The sequence below is a fragment of the Sminthopsis crassicaudata genome, chromosome 4 (genome assembly GCF_048593235.1).
Source record: "Sminthopsis crassicaudata isolate SCR6 chromosome 4, ASM4859323v1, whole genome shotgun sequence".
NCBI classification, from domain to species: Eukaryota; Metazoa; Chordata; class Mammalia; order Dasyuromorphia; family Dasyuridae; genus Sminthopsis; species Sminthopsis crassicaudata.
In genome coordinates, this window is record NC_133620.1 from 122023334 (window position 1) to 122047677 (window position 24344).

A 24344-nucleotide genomic window follows, 5' to 3' on the forward strand; every position below is an offset into this window, starting at 1 on the left:
CCTCTATACATTTAAGAAATAAGGCCTTCATCAGAGAAAATTGCTTCAAAATTCTTTTCCCAATTACTATTTGTTAACTGTATTTCCTTTCTTTCTATTTTATTCTCTCTTTCATTTCACCCTGACCCTCTCCCAAAAAGTTACAGAGTTATTTTGAAGAAAATGCTTTGTAAACTATAATATATTATGCAAATATGAGGGTTTTTTTAATATTTTGTTAGTAATCATATTATTTTGAATTCCTTGTAAAGTCTATGCAATTAATGTAAATACATGAAATTTTTAGTTCTTTCACTGGCAGGAAAATGTAAAGATTGGAAGACAGAATTACCTACCTTAAGTAATTTGAGAGCAAAAACTATAGCAAATGTTTTCTATTGTCATTCAATACATAATAACAATAATTAACATTTATATAATTCTTATTATGTGCCAACCACTGTGCTAAGCACTTTAAAATTATCTGATTTGATCTTTACAACACTTTGGGGTGACAGATGCTATTACTACAGATGATGAAACTGAAGCAAATGGGGTTAAGTGACTTGCTTAGAATCACACAGCTAGTAAGCACCTGAGGCCTCATTTGAACTCAGGTCTTCCTGACTCCAGAACTGGCACTCTATTTACTGTGCCACCATTTGGCTCAGGGTATGAGGAACTTCTAATTAGGATATGCTATCTACCAGCCTTTTACCTTTACCTTTAGAGATGCCTGAAAGCCCTGGAAAGTTAGGTGATTGGCCCTAGGTTACCACCAGGATATATCCAAAGCAAGATTTGGACTCAGGTCTTTCTGACTCCAAGATCATCTCTCACCACCTATTTCAAAAGATCCATTTTCAATGGATTGTATTTTCCAACAAAAAGTATTAGAAAAAGTGCTGGACATGAGGAAAGATCTGGGGTTGAGTCTTAATTTTGACTTTTACCTTTGTTTCCTTATACAAGTCACTCTCCATCTCTAGATTTCAATTTTCTTATCTTAAAAATGGAAATAAAGGATATAAATTTAATTCATAAGGTTTTTGTGAAGGCATCACTTTGTAAACTGTAAATCTCTACATCAATGTAATGCATGAAATACAACAAAAACTTATATTTATATAACATTGTTACCATTTTAAAACTACTTTCTTCAAAACAGTTGTGTGATGAAGCTAAACCTCAAAGAAAAATAACTTTCCCTTGAGTCAAGACCATCTATGTCTTTATCCATCTTTTTATGTCCCTGTCCCCATCTCTCCTTGTCCCCATCTCTTCCTATCTCCCCCCTCTCTTACACACACACACACACACACACACACACACACACACACTTTTCTGACTAATGGAAGAAGAGAAAAAAAACGAGCTTTATTTTTATCTTCAACTAAAAAATAAAGTACTTGACATTTCTATACAACTAAATTGGATAGAATTAAGGGCACAATATATTAATAATACTTCTTATATGTCAAGAATCCAGGTAAACATCCTCAATTTTTCTATCTACAAAAGGTCATAGCAAGAAATTAAGATAGCTAAGTCCAGTTTAGACCTGTGAGTCAATTGAGTGTTAGCAGTGAAAGAATGAATGGGTAGAGATACTCAGCTGATTACTGAGAAATTAGATTAGGAAACTCTCTCTATGCCTTGTTTAGAAGAACAGTAGAACACATATATTATATCTAGGTTATACTGTAACATATGTAAAATGTATGAGATTGCCTGTCATCTAGGGGAGGGAGTGGAGGGAGGGAGGGGAAAATCTGGAAAAATGAATACAAGGGGTAATGTTGTAAAAAAAAAAAAATTTACTCATCCATATATACTGTCAAAAAAATGTACAATTATAAAACAAATAAATAAATAGATAGATAATAAAAAATCAAATTTAAAAAAAAAGAAGAAGAACAGTAGATATTTAAGCCAACTTAGCCCTGCATGGTAGTGTACCATAGTCTAACTAACCATAGTTAGACTAGTCCAAACATTGCAAGGTCCATAATGTAGAACATGAGAGAATGAGAAAAGACAGATAAAAAAATTAGGAATTTAAATTAGCTATGGTGTCTATTTTTTTCCTCTTAGTTTACTTTGGGGATATATGCAACATTTAAATTCCCCAGCTTCTCCATCCATTAAAAGAATAAGCAATGAGGTATAGTGGAAAGAGCACTAGTTTCTTGTGTCAGAAGACCTGAGTTCCAGTCATATTTCTAACTTTTACAAACCCATAAGGTTTTGGCAAATCATTTAACCTCCTTGAGATCCCATTTTCTCCACTACAACAAAAGCATTAAGAATAGATAATCTCTTAAATCCTCTATAGTTCTAGACTTTTGATCTCATTGTGACAATTGAGTTGATCTGAAAGTGATTGAATGACTATACCCAAAGAGTAGTCCTTAACAAGTAAAAGTCAACTTGGAGGACAATCTCTATTGGAGAGATGCAGGAACCTAGATATAGTCTGGTAGATTCAAGGGTAAAAAAGATTGTCTTACAAATTTGTAAAACACACAAAGCTCAGAAAGATTAGTAATATGTTGAATAATAAAGCCAAGATCCCTAAAAGATCAATAACCTATAACAATGGATTAAATTAGGAAAATAAAATGTAAGATGGTGACCTAAACTCTTTATTTGAGTAATTTAAAAATACATTTTGATGGACAAATAACTGGAAAATAGTTGGCATTAACAATATCTTAGGATGTTGGTGTATTTCTATTTTAATATGAATCAAAAGTACTGTCAAAAAATCAACACTATCCTAGATTCCATGAACAGGCACAGTGTTATCCAGAGTAAGAAAGATTCCACTATACTTCACCATCTTAGGATACATCTGGGTTTAGTTCTGGAAAACACAGATTAGGGACAACATAGATAAACTAAAGCATGATTATAAAAAAAGATGTTCAAAATAATTAGAGAATCAGAGAAGATGCCTAATGAGAGCCAGTTGAAGAAACCAGAGACGTTTGGTTTAGAGAAATGAAGACTTCAGAAGACATGATTATCTGCCTCCAAGTATTTGAAGAGTATTATGTGGCTAAGAAACTAAACTTGTTCTGCTTGGTCACAGAAAGGAAGAACCATGAGTAGTGAGTGAATATAGAGACAGGCTTGAGCATCAAGAAAGGAAAAATCTCTAATAATTTAGTCCAAAAGGAACAAGGGCTACCTTTGGAGATAGCAGGTTATTTCTTCATTAAAAATCTTCAAGAAGAGTCTCTATAAATCCTTCTTAGGAATGTTTGAGAAAGGTGTCTTGGTCTGAAATAGGTTAGAATAGGTATTTAATAGGAACCTTCTGCTTCTAAGATTTTGTAATTCTTTGAATCACAGTCCTACTGTGTGTATGAAGATAATCTCTCTCTGTCTCTCTGTCTCTTCTCTCTCTCTTTCTCTCTCTCTCTTCTCTCTCTTTCTCCCCCCTTCAGTAATTTTTTTCTAAAGAATATTTTCTCTTTTCCCTATTTCTTAATTTCCACTGATCTCCTAGACCAGAGAATTCTCCTTCACCAAGCTCCTAAACTACAGACTCCAGAAAATACTGATAACTAGATGTTAGCACAATTGAAGTGAGCTTTATGAGCAACTAAACTTGGGGAATTATCTCCCAAGTTAATAATTCCAAAATAATAAAACTCCATTTGTCAGAAGACTATCTGCTACAGTAAGCCCTAAATCAATATGTGTTCCCTAAAAGGTAAAAATATTGGACAGGTGGGGTGATATACTAAGATTTATCTTTATTATTAAGTGATAGAAATCAGTACAAAGTAAACTCCACAGGAATTTAGGGAGGTCACTTTTGGTTTCTGATTATTAACCCACCATAGATTTTTAACTCCAGAATTAGATCACTAGTTACCAGATTTCTAGCATCAAAGTCTGACAGATCAAAAGACATATAAGTAGAGTATTAAATCCAGACAACTGAAACTACATCAAAAGTAACCATGACACTTCAGTAACTTCTATTGAACTACTGTATCTCTGACATAAACACTATGAGGATTAATTACTATCAGAAATTATCAAATGCAATTAAAATATAAGTATGGAAAATGGTATAGTAGAGTCCTGGCCTCAAAGTCAAGAAGACTTGTATTTAAAACTCACTTGGGACATACTTGCTATAGAAAAGTCACTTACCCTCTCTACATGTTCTTTTAAATTTTAATTTGTAGACAAGTGATCAATATGGATTAATAATTAATAAATTCTCATTTCATTACTGGCAGTAACTTATACTAACTGTGGATATAGATATATTCAGATTAGATATAAACATATGTATTGTGAATATATATGTATGCACACATATATATGCATAATGGATCATATAGTCACTTAAAGACAAATGAAGATATGTTCCAAGAGATATCAAAGCACACCTGAGTAACAAGCAGTAATAAAATAATCGATATGTTTTAAGCATTTATATAAAATTCAATACTTTATTTCAAATGCTTTATAAAGTATTCAGAAATTTGCATGTATAAAATGTTAAAGTAACGTGGCTAATTTTTAAATAAAATTTATTGAAATACAATTCTGAATAGGGCATAAGGTGTGTAGGGTGTGTTCAGAGAAGATTAGTACCTCTATTGTAAAGGTTGCCAAGTCTTTAAAGGGCTTTCCATCTTAGGTGTCCTCTTGATCCACTTAACTTTCCCCTACCTGTAGCTATAGCTGTGGCTGTAGCATACATCGTGACTATACCCAGGTAAACTATTTTACTAGATGGGCTAAATCAGGTTAAAGGTAACTAAGGATCTCAAACTCTATAGTGAGTTAGGGGGCTGCTATCCCAGGCATGTATAGACTTCTCCTGGTGGAATGGGCATCTGAGAACAATTTGTTCCAATGGCCATGAAGACAGGTGAAGCAGGTATGGGACATTTAGAGTTTGGTCAGATATTGAAAACATCAAGGTCATCATCTTGAGTCATCACCAGTCATCTTGACTCTGTCCTGCTACTGGACAATGATGGCATTAGGAGAGTGAAGCTGATGACTTCATGCAAATCTGCCTCACTTAAATTCAATTTACCCATGAATCAAAAGACATCACCATGCCAGTTTCCCATTTTGTATGACAGAAGAGACACTGGCACAAGACCATCTAGCATGATGTGAGCAAAGCAGAATTTAATTAGCCCAAAGGAAATGTGAAATATGCAAAATGGAGAAGCTACCCCAAATGTTCATATGTACTATTTGTGTCTGACTTGTGGCAGAGCATTCCAAGCTTGTGTTGGTCTTATCAGCCACAGTCACTGTAACTTGATCCTAACAGAGTGATGTAATATTGGTCCTGCCTCTCAAGTGTGCTTTGGTAAGTAATGTCACAGTCCTTTCATGTTTAGAGAGAGAAAAGGAGAGATAAGAAAATAGAACTCACATTAAAAAAAAATGACTTAAAAAAATTTCTAAGTCAATGAGCATTGCATAAATCCCACAATCCCATAGATACCTGACTCAATGGAAGTAATCAGTTCCTACTCTCAGGTTATACTCTCCTTCCCTTTTTGGAATCTAACTCAAAAAAGATGGAAGCAATTCTAGCTAGTGCCTTTGATGTTGTCTCTATAATGGAGACATTGATTTTTTATGTGCCTTTAAATATTCATTTACCAAACACTGTGTAAAATAGGATAGCCCAAAAGGGAATAAATCTATGTTTCACTAAAGCAGCAGAGCAAAACAGAAGTTCACATGAGATAACTATAAGAAAATATATGCTGTTGTAGCTAATTTTTTTTCTCCAGCAAGGTAGGTAAGGCATTAATTTTCCTTTTGGTGAATTATCCCTATGTGTCTACTTCTGTTGATTTCCTAGAAATACTTATTTTGTCTATTTATGCATTTTGAAAGGTGGTTCTTCTAGGCCTCCCTGGCTTTCTGGAAAATACTATTAAAGGTAGCTTGTTGATGATTTCAATGTTTCTACTTTTCAAAATGTTTTAGTACAAAACTTGTATTGTCTCATAAGTACTCATTTCCCTAATTATTCCCTAAATACTAGAATTAATAACCCTTAGAAGCGATTTTTAAAAATATTTTTTCAGGAGTCCAAAGGGACTGGTAGTAGCCCACCACCCCTGGAAATTCTACCAAGCAGCCCAGCATAATGGGAATTTTACCAGTCAGCTTTCCATTGGTTATCATATCCTTTCCACCTATCATTAAACTAGATTTGGACTCTGTTGAGCTATTCATCTCACTTCTCTTATTTCCACTGGCAATACCCAGGGTTCCTCCCTGGAGAGTGGCAAAAGGTCAATACTACATCATACTGGTACCGTGGAAAAGACAGCACAGTGGAAGTGTCTCCTGAGGGAACAATGACTAGCAAAGGCCTCTTGGAGGAAAGAACAAGGCCATTTAGATTCCCCCAGAGCTGAATCTTCCCAATCAATATTGCCAGGGTTAAACATTCCAAAAGTGTGAACACAAGTCTTATTACCCACCCAATCAAGCCAGCAGATTAGTTTTCAAGAAAAAGGAGAAACAATGACATCTTTACCCTGCCCAGGTTGCATTTTGAAGAGCCCAAGAAATCAGGGCAGTTCTAATAAAACTTTTGTTAACTTTCCCTTGAGCCCTTTTATCCAAAGTGAAGAAGCTGAACACTAGCTAAATAGCTGAAAACGCTAATGGGGTTAAATAAGGCTTTCTTGAACTTGGTCCAAGTCATTATTCATCTCAATGAAGCCACTTGGTTGTTGTTTTTTTTTTTCTTTCTCCCTCAAGGGAAGTATTAGAAATAGCTGTCTCAAAGGAACTCATCCACTAGCTGCTGAACACTGGTTTTTTCCAGCCAAAAAAGGGATTGTACTTCAGAGCCCATCCTGGGCTTCTCCCCAACCTTCATAGCTGAGGATTCGGTAAGCAGAAAAACCAAGCCACTCTGGTCTCTTCCTCTAATGCTTCAACCACAGAGCTTGTTAGGGCAGTCAGAAATTTCAGCATGTGTGGGCAAAGAGTCATTTGTATATTAGTAATTGCCTAAAGAGAGAACAGCCAGTTTGAAAAGATCCCCTACCTGCTGTTACACATACGGGTGTCTATAAAACACCTGTGCTGTTAGTGATCTGTTCCATAGAAAAAGTTAGACATTTACCCTGAAGCCATTTAAGGAACATAAACTGTACATTTAAACACACACATACACACACATACACACACAACTTCCCAGGTGTTTGGCAACACATTGTAAGATGGTACTGGGGCATATCATGTTGACGTATAATTTAGACAAGGCCTCAAAGCTAGGACATTTCTAGACATCAAGATGTCACAAGGGGAAAGATATATTAATTTGATATTGAGCCAAGTCAGTCTCTTGAAGTGAAACATAGCATTTAAATAGGTTATTCATTTACCCTCTCTATATTCTCTTACCCTTATCAGTCCTCCTCATATATTACATGGGTAGTCTCTCATTATCAGAACCCAAATGCTAGGGCTTCTGCATGGGTTAGTCTTGGAAAAATGAAAAGAAAGCATCAAATGAAGTCTCACAAGAAGCATGGCTTTCTCATCAGGCCTCCTGCTGTGGGCTGGCCCATGTCAGAATGAGATCTACAGGGCAGGCACAAACTGGTCCCCTTTAAGTTCACACCCAAACATTCCATTGGGATGTTGTCTTTACTTCTTAATGGGAAAAAGATGGCCTGTCAAAGTGCTTTAGTTCACAGATGGACAAAGGGGGAAAGCAGACCCTCTAGTGTAAAGTACAAGGGAAAATGGAAGAAGGTAAAGAAGAAAAAGAAACCCTTGTTCTTTTCTCATCTTTTCAGACCTACAAAATAATAGCCAACCCACAGGTTATTGGGGATGTAGGGGGAAATGGTCTTCATTCCCTGCCAGAGGCACTGCATAGCTAGAAGAACAAGTAATATCTAGAGAGGCAGTCTTTGAATTTATGAGGGATTACATTCCTTAAAAAGATGCTTTCAATCAAAATACTTTAAGTGCAATCTGATTTTTACCCTTGGAAAAAAAAAGGTATTATGATAGGTGGTTACATTCCTGATTTAATATGTAACTTTTTATACAAGTGTAAATATCATATGAAATCAATTATGAAAGATACACATATATAACATAAAGACAAAACCATAAGTGGTTGAAGTACAGGCATACATATGTATGTAGTATGAATGTGACAGAACACACATTAAGCAATCATGACCAATACAGTAATCAATAAGAATCAATCAACAATTATTTATTAAGTAATTAGTATATGTCAAATACTATATTAGGTACTAGTATCCAAAGAAAAGGCAAAATCCTTTCATTCAAGGAACTTTCACTCTAAATGTGGAGGTAATATATAAATACATGTGTACTAGGTAAATACAAAGCAGGTATTGAAGAGAAGGTCCTAGCACCTAAGGTTGGGAGGGACCAGAAACAGTCTCTTATTACAGGTATACTTGAGTAGTATCTTAAGAGAAATCAGTGAATTCTAAGAAGTTGAGATTAAGAGGAAGTAAATTCCGACAGGGGTAACATGCACTAGGTAGCACAGTGGACAGGGTACTCAGCCTGGAGTTGAGAAAGCCTGAGTTCAAATCTGGCCTCAGACATTTACTAGCTGTGTGACACTGGGCAAGTCACTTAACCCTATCTACCTCAGTTTCCTCATCTGTAAAATGAGCTGGAGAAGGAAATGGTAAACCACTCCAGAGTCTTTTCCAAGTAAAATGGGGTCTCAAAGACTGAACAATAACAGACAGCCAGCACAAAAGTTGAGATGTAGGACTATATGTTTGAGAAACAGCAAGTAAACCAGTTGAGCTGAGTTTTAGAATGTATGTAAGAGAGAAAGTAAAATATTAAAAGGCTCAAAAATTAGGAATTGGCCATATTATGAGTTTTAAATGCCAAGCAAAAGAGTTTATGTTTAATCTTGAAGGGAATAGGGAAGCATTGGAGTTTACTGAGTGAGGGGATTGACAAAGTCAGAAAAATCATTTTGGCAGCAATATGGAAAGTGAAGCAGCACCAAGAAGGAAATCCAACTAGAAAACTATTGTGTTGGTCCAGACAAGAGGTGATAAGGGCCCAAACTAGGATGAAGGCTGTATAAGTTGAGGAAAGTGGATGTATGTGAGAGAAAGAAACTCCAAGAAATTAATGTGAAAAAAAAGTTCCAAAATTTGGCAATTGGGAGATGTGAGCAAGAAGAGAAAGAGTGAGGAGTCAAGAATGAAAGTAAAATTAATTATGAACTTACTTGAACAGAAGGATGATTGTACCCTCAACATCTACAGGAAATTTTAGAAGAGGGGTGAATTGGGGTGAGGGAAAACAATGAGATTTGTTTGGAATGTTTTGAGTTTGAGATAACTACATTTCCCAGTTCTAAATGATTGGTAGGCATTTGGTGATGTCAGGAACAAAGGAGAAAGACTAGGGCTGAATATGTAGATATGAGAATCGTCAGTTTTCTATGGGTTCAGTAATCGTCTCTGAGCAGATGACAAAGAAGGAAAGTATAGAGAGAAAAGAGAAAAAAGTCCAGGATAGAATCTTGGGAAATATTTATGGCCGGTAGGCATAGTATAGATATTATTTAATTAATTAAGAAAGTCTGTAAAGATTAATATCCCATAGAGGTCAATGGAAAGTCACATAATATAACCAATGAGAAATTCTAAAAAATTGAATAATAGGAAGAGAATGTGTGATAGACAAATAGAAAGAGCAAGGTGTGTTGGGTGCATATCAAGAGTGTTCCCCTGTTGATCTTAGAAGGAAGGAAGGAAGGAAGGAAGGAAGGAAGGAAGGAAGGAAGGAAGGAAGGAAGGAAGGAAGGAAGGAAGGAAGGAAGGAAGGAAGGAAGGAAGGAAGGAAGGAAGGAAGGAAGGAAGGAAGGAAGGAAGGAAAGAAGGAAGGAATGTGGCTAAGCAGAGGAAAATGACCTTGCCCACTGAGCTTAGCTTTGTTTCTTCCCTCTACTTCTCCACCCATTTCTCACTGCCCTTGACCATGATATCTATAGGAGAATAGCAGGGATTTGTAAATTTTGAAATTGGGAGATTCCAAAGCTCTGAATTCTTGGCAGTTTGTTGAAAGAACAGTCTCTAAAATAGAAGCTGATTAAGTGTAGTGTAAGGGGGTGCATTTAGATGGTATATTGAATAAAGTACTAGGCCTGGAATCAGGAAGACTCATCTTTGTGAATTCAAATCTGATCTCAGATACTTTCCAGCTATGGAACACTGAGCAAGTTATTTAACCCTGCTTGCCTCAGTCCCTCATCTATGAAAATAAATTGGAGAAAGAAACAGCAAACGATTTCAGTATTTTTGCCAAGGAAACACAAAATTGGGGTCATGAAGAATTAGATACAACTAAAATGACTGAATAGAACACATAACAATTATCACATAATAGGCACTGTGCTAAGTTCTTTACAATTATATTTCATTTGATCCCCACAAAAACCCTGGGAGATTAGTGCTATTGTTATCCATCTTTTACTTATGAGGAAACTGAGAAGACAATTATTCCAAAACAAATACAAGCAAAGTCTCAAATAAAAACACAACTTGGGCATAAATTCAACCAGAAATCCTGAAAAAGATGCAGCAAGTTTGAAGAATATTTTTAAAAATTTTTTGTAAATGAAATAAGAAAGCTAGCAAGAGTAAATAGAAAAGAATTAGAAAGAAAATTAGTTTGGTACAAGAGGTATAAAATTTTGCCTAAGATAAAAACTCCCTGAAGAGTAGAAAAGAACAAATAGAAGTCAATAAGTCCAAAAAAATTATTAAAACAAAGTGAAAACACTGAAAAAAAAAGAAAATATAAGACATCAAAATAACTGAGTTATAAAATAAAAAGGACAGAGATAATTGAATCATTGAACTATCTGAAAATCATAACTAAAACAAGAATCTAGATATCATGCTTCAAGAAATCACAAAAGAAATCTGCCTAAACCTCTTAAAATAAGAGGGTCGTGTAATAGAAAGAATCCACTGATTACCTCCTAAAAGAAATCATCAAAATGAAAACCCCCTGGAAAATTATAGCCAAAATCTAGAGCTTTCAGGTCAAAGAAAAATCACTGAAAGATTCCAGAAAGAAAGAATTCAAAAACTGAGAAACTACCCAGTTTAAGATCATGCTCAATTTAGCAACTACCAAATAAAAGGAATAGGAGGCTTGAAATTTAATGTTTCTGAAAGCAAAGGATATAGGGTTACAGTCAAGAACAATTTACACAGCAAGATTGAGTCTAATTCCACAAAGCGGGAAATGGACCTTTATGAAATGGAGGACTTCTAAGCATTCCTGATAAAAAAGATCAGAGCTCCACAAAAACTTCAAAGGTAAAACACAAGAGTTAGAAGCAATACAAAAAGTAAACAGAAATAATCAATTATGAGTGACTAAAGGAAGATAAAGTGCTTATATTCATTTATGGAGAAATGACACATCTCCTCTGAACCTTATCATCCTCCAGAGTCATATAGGGCAGAGCTTCTTAATTTTTTTTTTCATTTGCAACACCTTCTTGCCCAATAATTTTTTATGTGACTATAGATATACAGGTATATAAAATAGTTATACAAATTAAAAATTTACTGATATATAATCATAATTTTATGACCCATACATTCAGTTATAAGACCCAATAATCCCATCAACCACAGTTTAAGAATCTGAAATTAGATATGAACTAGACATGGTTCTGTTATGTCTCAATGATCTAAAGAAAAGAATGGACAGAGAAGGGAAGAACTATACTATGGAGGTTAGAGAAAGAAGGAAAAGGCAAATTAGGGGAAATTAACTCCCATAATCAGAATGTACAAATTGACATCTACACAAATGAGAGAAAGGGAGTGGGTGTCTAGGTGCACAGCAGATAAAGCACCAGCCCCTCAGGAGGACCTGAGTTCAAATCTGAACTCAGACACTTCAGACTTTCTAGCTGTGTGACCCTGGGCAACTCATTTAACCTCAATTGATTCAGCAAAAAAAGAAAAAAAAAAAAGAAAAAAGAAAAGAAAAGAAAAAAGAAAGAAAGAAAGAAAGAAAGAAAGAAAGAAAGAAAGAAAGAAAGAAAGAAAGAAAGAAAGAAAGAAAGAAAGAAAGAAAGAAAGAAAGAAAGAAAGAAAGAAAGAAAGAGAAACAAAAAGAAAAGAAAAGGGGTGAATAGCTGCCAGTTGAACTTCACTTTCAATTAAACTGATGAAGGAGGGAAGAATATATAAACACATACAGAGTTGACCACAGAAATACATTTCACTCAATGGGGGGAAAAAAGGGAAAAAGAAGGGTGAATTAGGAGTAGATTAAGGGAGGGATTCAACCTAAGGAAAATAAATGCTAACTAAAGTTGTGCAAAATTAATTATAGCTCTTTTTATGATAGAAAAGAATGTGAATGTGGATGTGAAACTGCTCAGAAATTGGAGAATAGCTGAACAACTTTTATGGATGTTATAGAATATCATTATGTCATAAGAAATTATGAGGAGGGTAGTTTGAGAGAAAATTGGTAAGACTTATATGAACTGATAGAGAGTGAAGTGAACAGAACAAGAACAATTCATAAAACAACAATAATACGATAAGCAACTTTGGAAGACATAGAAATTCTGATCAGTGTAATGATTCTAGTGATTTATCCAATGATGAAACATACTACTTACCTCCTAACAGAGAGGTAAAGAATTCAGAACACAAAATGAAACAGATATATGTATTATGTATTTTCATATATATCATGGCCAATGCATAAATTTGTTTGGACTATATATGTTTTTAATGGATGGTTTGTTTTTCTTTCATTCTAAGGTGGGAGAGAGTATCTAAAGTGAGAGGTAAAAGATTTGCATGAAATAATGAAGAGCAAAATGAGCAGAACCAAAAGGTACTTCTATAGTAATATAATATTGTTTTAAAAACAACTTTAAATGAATGTTATTCTATGATAAATAGTCAAGCTAACTATAAAGAATATATTAAAAAGACAATACCTGCACACAGAGAAAGAACAGATAAAAAAATACATATAAAATATGTGTAATATATATAATATGTAATGTGTAATATATAATCTATGTAATATGTATAATAAATACATATAGAATAATATGTAATATGAGAAGAAGAGAAGAAAAAAGAAATTTACATGATAATTATCTTTTGATGAAATATTAGCCTACTTATCTTGCTAGGAAAACATCTCAAATTCAGACTAACTGGAGAACCAGCAGATGAATAATGAAAAGTCTGAAATATAGTTTGGCTGGAATGTAACCTAGAAGAGGAGTAATATGAAGCCAGTCTAGAAAGGTAGATTGAAGTTATATTGCAAAGAGCTTTATATATTAGAACATAATTCAAAGAGCATTCCTCAGACAGGCAAACTCATCACTGACCTCTTTACCCCTAATAATAACAGTGATTTATAATATTTATCTTGTGCTAAGAACTTTACAATTATAATATCATTTAATATTACAACAATTCTGGAGGGAGGTGCTATTTTCACCCCTTTTCTATTGATGAGCTGTGATTTGCCCAGAGTCATACAGCTAATAAATCTTAGGCTGGATTTGAACTCAGGTTTTCCTGACTCCAGGCCACTGCACCACATGCAGCTGCATGTTTCTTCTCGACTACATGACCAGATCTGAAATCAGATGTATTGCCTCACTGCTGTTTCTCAAGGGTGATGAGATAAAAGAGGCAATAGAAAAGGTCTCTGTGGCTGTTTTGAAAATTCTTAAATAAATGCCCAATAGAATGGATAGAGCAGTAAATGGAGTCAGAAAAATAAGAATTTGAATGCCACTTCATACATTTATGAGATCCTGGCAAGTAACTTGAAATCTCTTAAGCTCAGTTTCCTCGTCTGTAAAATTGGAGTGATAATATCCCTCCAATGTTCAACTGAATTAATGTACTTTACAAATCTTAAAACATTAAGGAAATGTGAACTATTACTCTCACTTAGCAAGTTGATGAAAATCCCTTCTTCCCTCAGGGAAATGCATCAGACATAATACATAACATAATAAATTTCCTATTCTTTTTTTTTCAGCACTGTATTTTTTTAAATACTGAGCTACTCTTTTAGCTTACCTTAAGAAAATTAGGTTTGATCTTGTCCTGGGCAAGAAAAAAAAAAGGAGGGTGTTAGAGTGTTGGTAGAGTTAGTGCTAGCTATAATTAAGGCTGTCTTAGAACAAGGCAACACTTCCAGTTAAAGGAAAAAGTGATGTTTACAGGCTTGTGCTCTTACAAACAAATTTCCGCTTGGTTGATTGTCTGGTTTGAGTTAACAAAAGGCATGTTTTTAGTAGTAACAAGTTGGTAAAGGATAAATTGTTATTAAATATGCAGGCCTTGAATATGGCCAAACATTGTTTCCATGTCTTCCTAACTAAATTAAGTTAAGCCTCTCAGAGAAAATTATGCTGGGAGGAAACGTGACAAAAGAATAGTTTGTGGTTTTTTTGCACTTAATAGTATTTTTTTCTGATTACATGCAAAGATAGTTTTTAATATTCATTTTTGTAAGATTTTGAGTTCCAAATTTTTCTTCCTCCATCTTTTTCCTCCCCCCTCATCACCACCCAAAGAGCAAATAATCCAATATGGGCTGTATACATAAAATCCTGTTAAACATTTCCATATTTGTAATGTTGTGAAAGAAGAATAAGAACAAAAGGGAAAAAGAAAAAATATTAAGTGAAAATATTATGCTTCAATCTTCATTTAAACTCCATAGTTCTTTCTCTGGATATGAATTGTATTTTGCAGTACAAGTCCTTTCGAATTGCCTTGGACCATTGTACTGCTGAGAAGAACTAAGTCTGTCATAGTTGATCATCACACAATGTTATCACAATATTTATCATTTTTATATAGCACAATAGTATTCCATTATATTCATATACTTGATCAACCATTGATGGCATCACCTTAGAAATTTGGATTATAATATAAAAATATATGTGTGATATGCTAGGACATGATATGATGTGGCAAACTTCAATAATTATATCATATATTATATATTATGTCCTATGTATATTATATATAATATAATGAAACATGACATAATGAAATGTAACATGACAGAATAGAATAGAAGGTAATATAGCATAGCAGATAAAGAACTATCTAGGAAGACATGGATTCAAGTCCCACTAGAGTCACATGCTTACTTGGTCCCTAGAGAACTTGTGTCACCTAACTTCCTGCTTTTCTAAACAAATCTCTAAGACTCTCGGTTGCAAAGATGGTTCTGACCTATTTTGTGAAAGACTTTCTGCATCTGGGATTTCTCTATGCCAATGAAATGAACAACCAATTCCCATTTCTTTTTATTTTAAGGGAAAAGAACAAAACTAATGTCCCATATGAAGTAACAAAAGGACACTGCACACCATACAATATTGCATCTATTTTTAGTTAGCATCACTTCCATGACTCCTGTAATCCACTTTGTACTAATGCCATGACTTGAGGTTCTACAACTGATTTCACAAGTTAGATTTCATGAACAAGATTTCACAAACTCGAGAATATTTAAAATCACTTCCTTAGACTAAGTAATCCAAATTCCTTTACTCTTTTTTCCTACTCCAATTTTGTTATTTTATGTACTCATTCATTCCTGTTTTTCCAAAGACAAAGATTGGGCCTAATCTTCTAACACAAGTTTGACTAACACAAAACTGAAGAGCAAAGAATATCTTTCTGAGGTTATATATTGAGTTCCGGTTAATATAACCAGTATGATGTTAATTTTGTTAATAGCATCATATTACTGATTGATATTGAACTTGTAATCTATTATGGAATTGCTTTTGGGGATTTTACATATATACATACATACATACATATATACCCACTATATATATATATATACATACATACATACATACATATATACCCACTATATATATATATATATATACATATATATATATATACACACACATGAGAATATACACATGTTTGTATATGTTGTCCCCAGTGTAGTGGGAACAAACATGTTAATTTAGGATAAATAATTCTATTTTGCTTTAAGCCTCCCTTAAGAGACCAAATAATTGTTGTTTTAGACATTTTTAAAGTTGCAATAATATAAAGGTCTGAAGGTTATAGTTTGGTAGCTATATATGTGTACTTCAAATTTTATAAACTCATTACATGTGTGTTTTGTAACTAACATCTAATAATGTCTCATTGGATAGAAAATCAAGTTTTCAGACATCGATAAGTAAGTCTTATTATGATACCTTCAGTCCTGATAAATGCATAAAACAGTACAATGGTTTTTCACGTACATCATGTATTATACCCAACCATTCATTTGTAAATCTTGAGAAAACCTTGACAGGGATATTCTTTGGCAATATCTTAAATTACTTGAAATTTGTCTTCATGATCCCCCCCACCTTGACTTCATAAAAATCCTAGTACAGTCATTACCCCAGGCTTTTTAAGGTCCTCTATTGCTTCATCTACCCAGGACTTCTCTACCCATTTGTCACCAATAAAATTTACCTGTCCTACTCTTTATTCTCTCAGGGGCCTAATCTTTCTCACCAACTTGATAATGTAATTGTGGATGCTAATTGGTAAAGGAGCCACCCAAGGCATGTACTTGCATTTTATTATATATACTTTAAGCCAAAGAAATGACTCACAGTATTGCAGGATAATAGATTTAGATCTGGGAGGGATTTCAGAGTCCATTGAGTTCTACCCCTTCATTTTACAGATGAAGAAAAAGAGACAGTTAAATCTCAGGGGCAGGAGGAAGGGTAGTTTGTTTTGCTTTGCCTTTCTTTTTTTATAAAGTTGACCCAAAGAAAAACATAAATATGAGACAATTAGTTCAGATTATTCTTCATATTTGTGTACATACAGACTGATAATCTTAATGGAACACAGTCAGCAATGATGTACATAACAGACCTTCCCCACACTCAAAAAAAATTTTTTTAACTATACAAATTTATCATCTCAGTGCCACAAACTCTCTCATTACAAATGTTTCATACATAAACAGTCAACTAATATGCTAACAGTTAAGTGAAATAGGATTTCAACTCATCTCTCTGATTCCAAAGATATCACTCAATCCATTATACGATCTAGCTTCCTTCCACTGAATCTGCTATCTATCTATAGTGGTGAGAAATGAAGGCACCATTGAGTAAGGTAAAAGGGTAACTGAAGGAAAATATATTTATGGTTCAGGCATCTCTTGCAATACTCTTTAAGTCTTAATTCACCACAAATTATAATGTTTAGAATCAATCCCTACCTTATCCTATTCCTGATTTTCAAAACATTAAAATTTTTACCTATCTTCAGAACATCCACAAACTTAAATAAAAAGAAGTCTACATCATTCAAACATAGGCAGCATGATAGTCAACTGCATTGAAATAAAAAGACATGGTTTCACCTCTGAGATTTTTTTAGTTATGTGACATGGTGCTAATTACATAATTTCTTGGAAATTTCAGCTCCCTTATATATAAAGTAGGAAAAACATTTGTCCTCACTACCTTATCAGCATTAAAAATGTGCATAAATGTGAGTTGGTACTATAAGGAAGATCTATTATTTCATCAGCATGAGTAACTCCTTCTAGATTCAAATAAGAATCTTTTAATAACTTAATAGGGAAGTATTAGGGAATTATTTGCAGTACACAGAAGTCATGCAGCTAGTACACAGAAGTCATCCAGCAGTACATAAAAGTCACACATCAGAAAAATTTTACCCAAATCTTCCTGGTTGTAAAACCAATTGTTTTGTCCAGTATACGAAGTAATTACTAATTCAACTATTACTGATGTAATATAAATTATAATTAGAGTTATTACTGATTTTTAAATTTTTCACTAAAGGGCTCTCAGTCTACTCTGACTCAAACCCAGTCTATTCCTCACCACAGTGAGACCAAAATAATCCCTTTTATTATTCTGAATATTACTCTCCAATCAGTTGGATTCTTCCATAAATTATCATGATTCAAACTCTACATTTTCAGTTCAAACAAATGTCATTGGGAAACAAAGCTAAGATATCCCTAAATCCCTATTTGTTGCTCCCTTGTACCATTTCTAATGAGAAGTAAAAAGAACTGTGCCTTTGCCATTAGAAGCCTTGGATTCAAGTTTTAGTTCTTCTTCCTATAAGCCATGTGACCTTGGACATGATGATAAAACTTTCTAAATCTCAGTTTTCTCATTTATAAGATGGAGATCATAATACCTCTGCCATCTGTCTAATTAGTACATGATGCTAAACAAATGAAAATATTTCACAAACTATAAAGTATTCTGTGAATATAAGAATTTATTCTCAATGGACAAAATAAAATGATTATTACTTATTTGAAGATTTATATTACTACATTGACTATATTTTATAGCAACATGGCATAGGGGAAAGATTTTTTAAATGATTTAATGAACTAAATACAAAATAAGAAAAGACAATAGAAAAAAGAAAGACAGAGAAGGAAAATAAAAACAGAACAAAACAAAGTATTGCCATGTGTCAGCAGAATATCAAGGAAGATTCAAAATATATGCCAATAAATTTCCATTTCAAGAAAACATATATGATAATAGAAGAAATTATATTCATGAGTGTCCATTTTTGCTGCCCAGTAGGTTATGCTTTTGTTCTCTGCAGCACACTTTTTTCTTTATTCCTTTTTCCCCTTACTACCTTTCTACCTCCTCCAAGCAGGATATAATTAAGCATAGATAGATGGACAGATAGATAGACAAATAGATTCACACCCATCCACAGATCAACACACATACATATACACACACACACACACACACACACACACACACATATATATACACACACACACACACACACACACACACACACACACACACACACACACACATATACTTACGTGCATATGTTATGCCACAGTTCTCTTTCATTGTCCTGACTCAGTTTCCCTAATAATCCTGACTTAGTCTTGTCTCGGTTTCCCTGCTTCTCAGTTCTGCAAAACCTCCCCTCCCTCTTTATCAGAATATTCGATAAGGATAAAAGATCTTATGTTTTAGAATATCAGAATGTCTCTCCCATCCCAAGCTATTGGAATGTCAGATACTATCTTATCAAGATGCCTCTCCACATGTCCAGGGTGCCTCCCCCGATTATGTCATCTCATTTCCAGTGGCTCACCTCACTCTGTCAGAGTGCCATTCCCACTCTCAGCACCCTGACTCCAGCTCTGCCTCAGTCTACCCCCTACATCTGAACCACGTGTATATGTCTTTGAGAACTCACATTGTTGGCTGGATTCTTGGAGACAATAGTCTCATTCAGTCCTGGGACCAAACCATGGATCCATTTGGTTCCAGTATATCTCTCCATTTAATAAATCATTAAATACTCTCTAATCTCTATCTTGCTCAGTTTCTCTGGCATTACACATATATATCCACATATAATCAAACACACACACACACACACACACACACACACACACATATATATATATATATATATATATATATATATATATATATATATATGTATATATGTATATATATGCATACACATTTACCCATATGTAAACATGTATCTAAAACAATATTAATATAACTGACATATAATACAGATTTTTCTCTTGATTAAAACTTTTAAGTTTGACTTTTCTAAGATCAATGATTACTAGCTTTACTTTTTTTCAGCATAAACTCCTGATCCTTATTGTAGTGTTTCTGTATATCTCTTATTTCCTATCCTTGTTAATTCTTCTACTTAATTCTGCTCCTTAACTCCCCTCATCTATAGATCTCTCTTTCATCTTCCCCCCCCCATCCTTTCCTTCCCTCTTCATTCCTTTCCCATTAATTTATATACATTACCCTATTCCAAATTAATCTAAACACCCTTCTGTATCCCCATCTTATCCTATTTTTGGTCACAGGCCTACTTCTTTTGATTTCCAGGATCTGTGGTCTTTTGTAGTGGCTGCTGCTAATTCTAATTGTAGCTCCAACATATTTGATTTTTTTATTTGTTTCTTGCAACATTTTGTCTTTGATCTGAGGGTTTTGAAATCTGGCAAAAATATTGCTTTGTATTATCCACAAATGATCTTTGAGATGGTGATCAATAGATTTTTTTTCTATTTCTACTTTCCTTTCCTGTTCTATCACTCTAAGACAACTTTCAGTCATTATTTCTTGCATTATTGTGTCAAGGTTCTTTTTATATGTTTCCCTTCCCTGAAGATCTTTAAGCTGAAGCTGGATAGCTAGTCATTTTTCAGTTCTATCATAAAGAAAATCCTTTTTCTATTTAATATTGGACTAAGTGATCCCATTGTCCCTTCCAACTTAGAACTCTACTTTATAAGGTTTGCATATATTTATAAAATTACATGATAATTTCCACTAAATTATATGGCAGTTTTAAAATGGAAGTAGTTTTCTTTCTTGAAATAATGACAAGACAGGAAACAATAAGAAGAGGTAGAAATTAAAAAGTGACTAATTTTTTTATTTTTAAAAAATGATCTTGTAAAGAGGATCTACTTCATTTCTTTGCTTCTTTTTTGAAGTTCAAAGAATTCAATTCAACCATCCTTTAGTAAATACAAAGATCAAAGCAAATATTTGCTGCCTTCAAAAAGCTTACATTCTTTGAAAGAAAATTACAGTGACAAATATTAATAAATTTTTAAAAGATTCAGTCATGTTCAGGGGAAGGGGAGCCCTCAGGCAGATTTTTGAAGGGCAGTATGTTTGAAGAGCAATAGAGAAAGAGAGTTCCAGGGGATACAATAGAAATGTCAATAAGAATAGGAGGATATCTTGTCCCCTTTCAATTTCATATGGAAATACCTCCTTATTCTAAACAGGGAATGCATGACTAAATTTCATTTTTTTGGAAATGAAAATTTTTCTAAAGGTAAAGCAGCAGAAACACCTGCCAAGATCATAACTGTCATAGAGAGGTGAAAAGAAAACTAAGCAGGCAGACAAAGAGACTTTTCCCTCTGCACTGAGGATAAAAGCCAGGATAGATCAGATTCTAATTGGCTCTTCATAAGCAATGGCACCTTGAAGCCATGTGCTATAGCACATCTAATTAATGTAATTTTCACTTTAGAATGAGAATTAACTATTTTAAAAATCAAAAATGGGAGGCAAACCCCCTGTTGCATTAAATCCCTATAAAAGAAATAGCCAACTCCCCCCAAAAAAGAAAAAAATCTGACATATTTCTCTGAAATTAATTTTCAGTCATTACCCCTTGCTATCTGTAACAAATCATAAGTTCATGGAATTTAAGTCTAGAAGAGACTTTAGATATCATCTATTGCAACTGCTTCATTTTAAAAAGGAAGAAACTAAGAATCAGTATTAAATCATTCCATACTAGAAAGAACTTGTTTTAATAATAATATCATGATTCTAGGTATAGAATCATTTAAGAATTCATTTTACACATGGCTTTTTCCCTATTTGGTATTCCCCCAAAATGGGTAGATAAGTTTAAATGGCAACAAAATATAATAGGAAGAAGATATGGACTTCTCAAATGAGAGAATGGGATTGGAGGGAGATACACAAGAAGAGAATCAGGTCACATATTGTTAGTTTAATTGCCTTCTCAACTCCACCTCTGCTAATGAGACAATGGCTGTCCACCCTGCCAAGAAGAGAATCTGTCTGATTCCCATCAAGTAATCTGAGATATATCTCTTTATCAGGCTCTACAATATTGAATCAAAATGATCCTGTGATAGTTATTTCCTCAATACCATGAACCTATAGGGATCTTGGCAGGAGCTAAGTAAGGGAGAGATAAGTTATTTTAACATGCCCTCTTCATTCAAAAAAATAGAAGGTATCATCTAACAACAAGAACATTAGTAAGAATAGAGGAATTGGACATAGCCATAAGGTATCAGGTATTAAAGATGGCATTATTAAGGAAAATGGAGGTTAGTGATGCCCTTTAAAATGTCTTGTGTTGGTCTGTTTGTAGTGTAAATCAGAGATATCCAATACAGACAGTTAGCCATACGAAATCCACAACACTTTGACTGCTGCTTAGGAAACAGACTGAGGATTGAGAAACACTGAGAAATGTTTAATAAAATAAATGAAAATACATTAAAACATATATAACATTAAATATGATTTTTCTCTAAGTCACTATGTACCATGAGAGCTATATACTCATGGGTTAGTAGCCCACCCCCTGTTTCTATTTGAGTTTGATATCACTGGTATAAATGATCATTTCTTTCACATTAAATATAGGAATAACTGAGGACATCCCCTAAAATTAGAACCTAGCACAGTGTTCTTGAGGTGCTTAAATAGTAGTGTGCTTAAATAAAGTTTGTTGTACTGTATTGAATTACAATTACAGGAATTAAGGTTTCACAACCTTAGTAAATATGATCATAGGTAATCTAAATATTGGGCATGCCACTTAAAATAGTAGTTATGAAAAGGTTATGAAAATTAGAGAAATTATTTTTCTATTATATTAATAGTTATTAAATTAACATACAGGCTTTTTAAAATTTCCTTACTTAGCAACCAGTCTTGTAGGCCATTCCATTAAGTCTCTAAAGGATAAGATGAGATTTGACCTAATCCTTGAGATACATGGTCAGCGGGGCAGCTAGGTAGCCCAATGGATAGAAGACCTGAAGTCAGAAAGACCTGAGTTCAAATTTGACCTCTGACACTTAACACTTCCTGGCTGTGTGATCCTGGGCAAGTCACTTAATCCCAATTGCCTCAGCAAAGAAAAAGAGAGAGAGAGAGAGAGAGAGATAGTCAACCATCCAACTAGGAGAGCTTTCTTCTATTTAGAGTATAAACAGAATCTAATTTAGGTGATTCTAGCCCTAAAGCATCAAGTCTATGCTCTTGTTTAGGGCAACCCAGTTTATGAAGTGAAAAAACAACCATTGTGATCTGGGTAGAGAGGGATTCTTTTGTCCAAATTACTGGAGATAATGATCTCATGATCAAGCCATGTTCTCAGCAAGAGGAGCTGAAGGGTTTCAGCCCATCTCTTCATTTAAAAATCCATCCTCTTTTTAAATGTTCACCAATCTCCTCTCAACGATATTCTCTTTCAAAAAAAAATTAAGGTAATCGATGTCTCCATTATATCTTTGCTTATTGATTATCATTTAGCTTAATTAATAATTTGATTTTTAATTACCTCAAAACTCTGCGGCCTTTCATTTATCTCAATAAGCATTCATCCCACACATCAACCTCTATCAAAGAAAATAAACTGAAATAACTCAGTGAATCTCAACATTTGATAGTTAACTATGGTACAAGGAGGGACAATAGGCTACAGAGAATGAGGACAAACTTTCTTTTCCAATTAAAAATACAAATTCTAATAAGCCTTTTAGCTTCATACTTTTATCCCAGAATCTCACATAGTATGTTTTCCACATTCATCCTTGCTTATCATTAACTTTCCAAATAATTTAACTTACCAAAACTTTGTGTTTTCCCAGATAAAAACAAAGTTTACTCAAACATCTGCATTAGACACTGATGAATTCACTCCAAATGCTTTCAATCTTTGGAAGTGTAATATCACTCAAATAAAACATCACAGAATCAGAGTATAAGGGTTGGAAAAGAGGTAAGAGCTTCTCAAAGCTAATCTCTTCATTTTCCAAAATTTCAGATTACAGATGGATATTGGTGTCAGATAAACAAGCCCAATATATATAATCCCTGCTTCAAAGAGACTTCATTTCTAAAAAGATTGGGCACAAAGACGCTTATAGACAAATATACTAAAAAAAAATTTGTGGCCACTCCTCCCGCATTGTGGCAAAGAGAAGGTATTCATAATCATACTTGTTCTTTCTTTCATTCCCTACTGTCCTTACCCCCAACATATATATACATATATATATATACATACATGTGTATATATATATATATATGTATATATATATATAATATATATATATATATATATATATATATATATATATATATATATATATATATATATATATATATATACTACCAATGAAATAGCATCTCTGTGTCTTTGAGTGTAATGATCACACTAGAAGCAACAAAGAATCATTACTAATCTGAACTTTTCTGCTTGTAGACTCAAATTATGTTACAAGGGAATAGGGTATAAAAGAATTACATGTATTTATACACATACACACCCACACAAAATCATCATTTTTTTTCAGAAGGAGTTTTAGTATTTAGACAATTGAAATAATGATGTTCAAAAATCATACACACATATACACATACATATATACATATATAT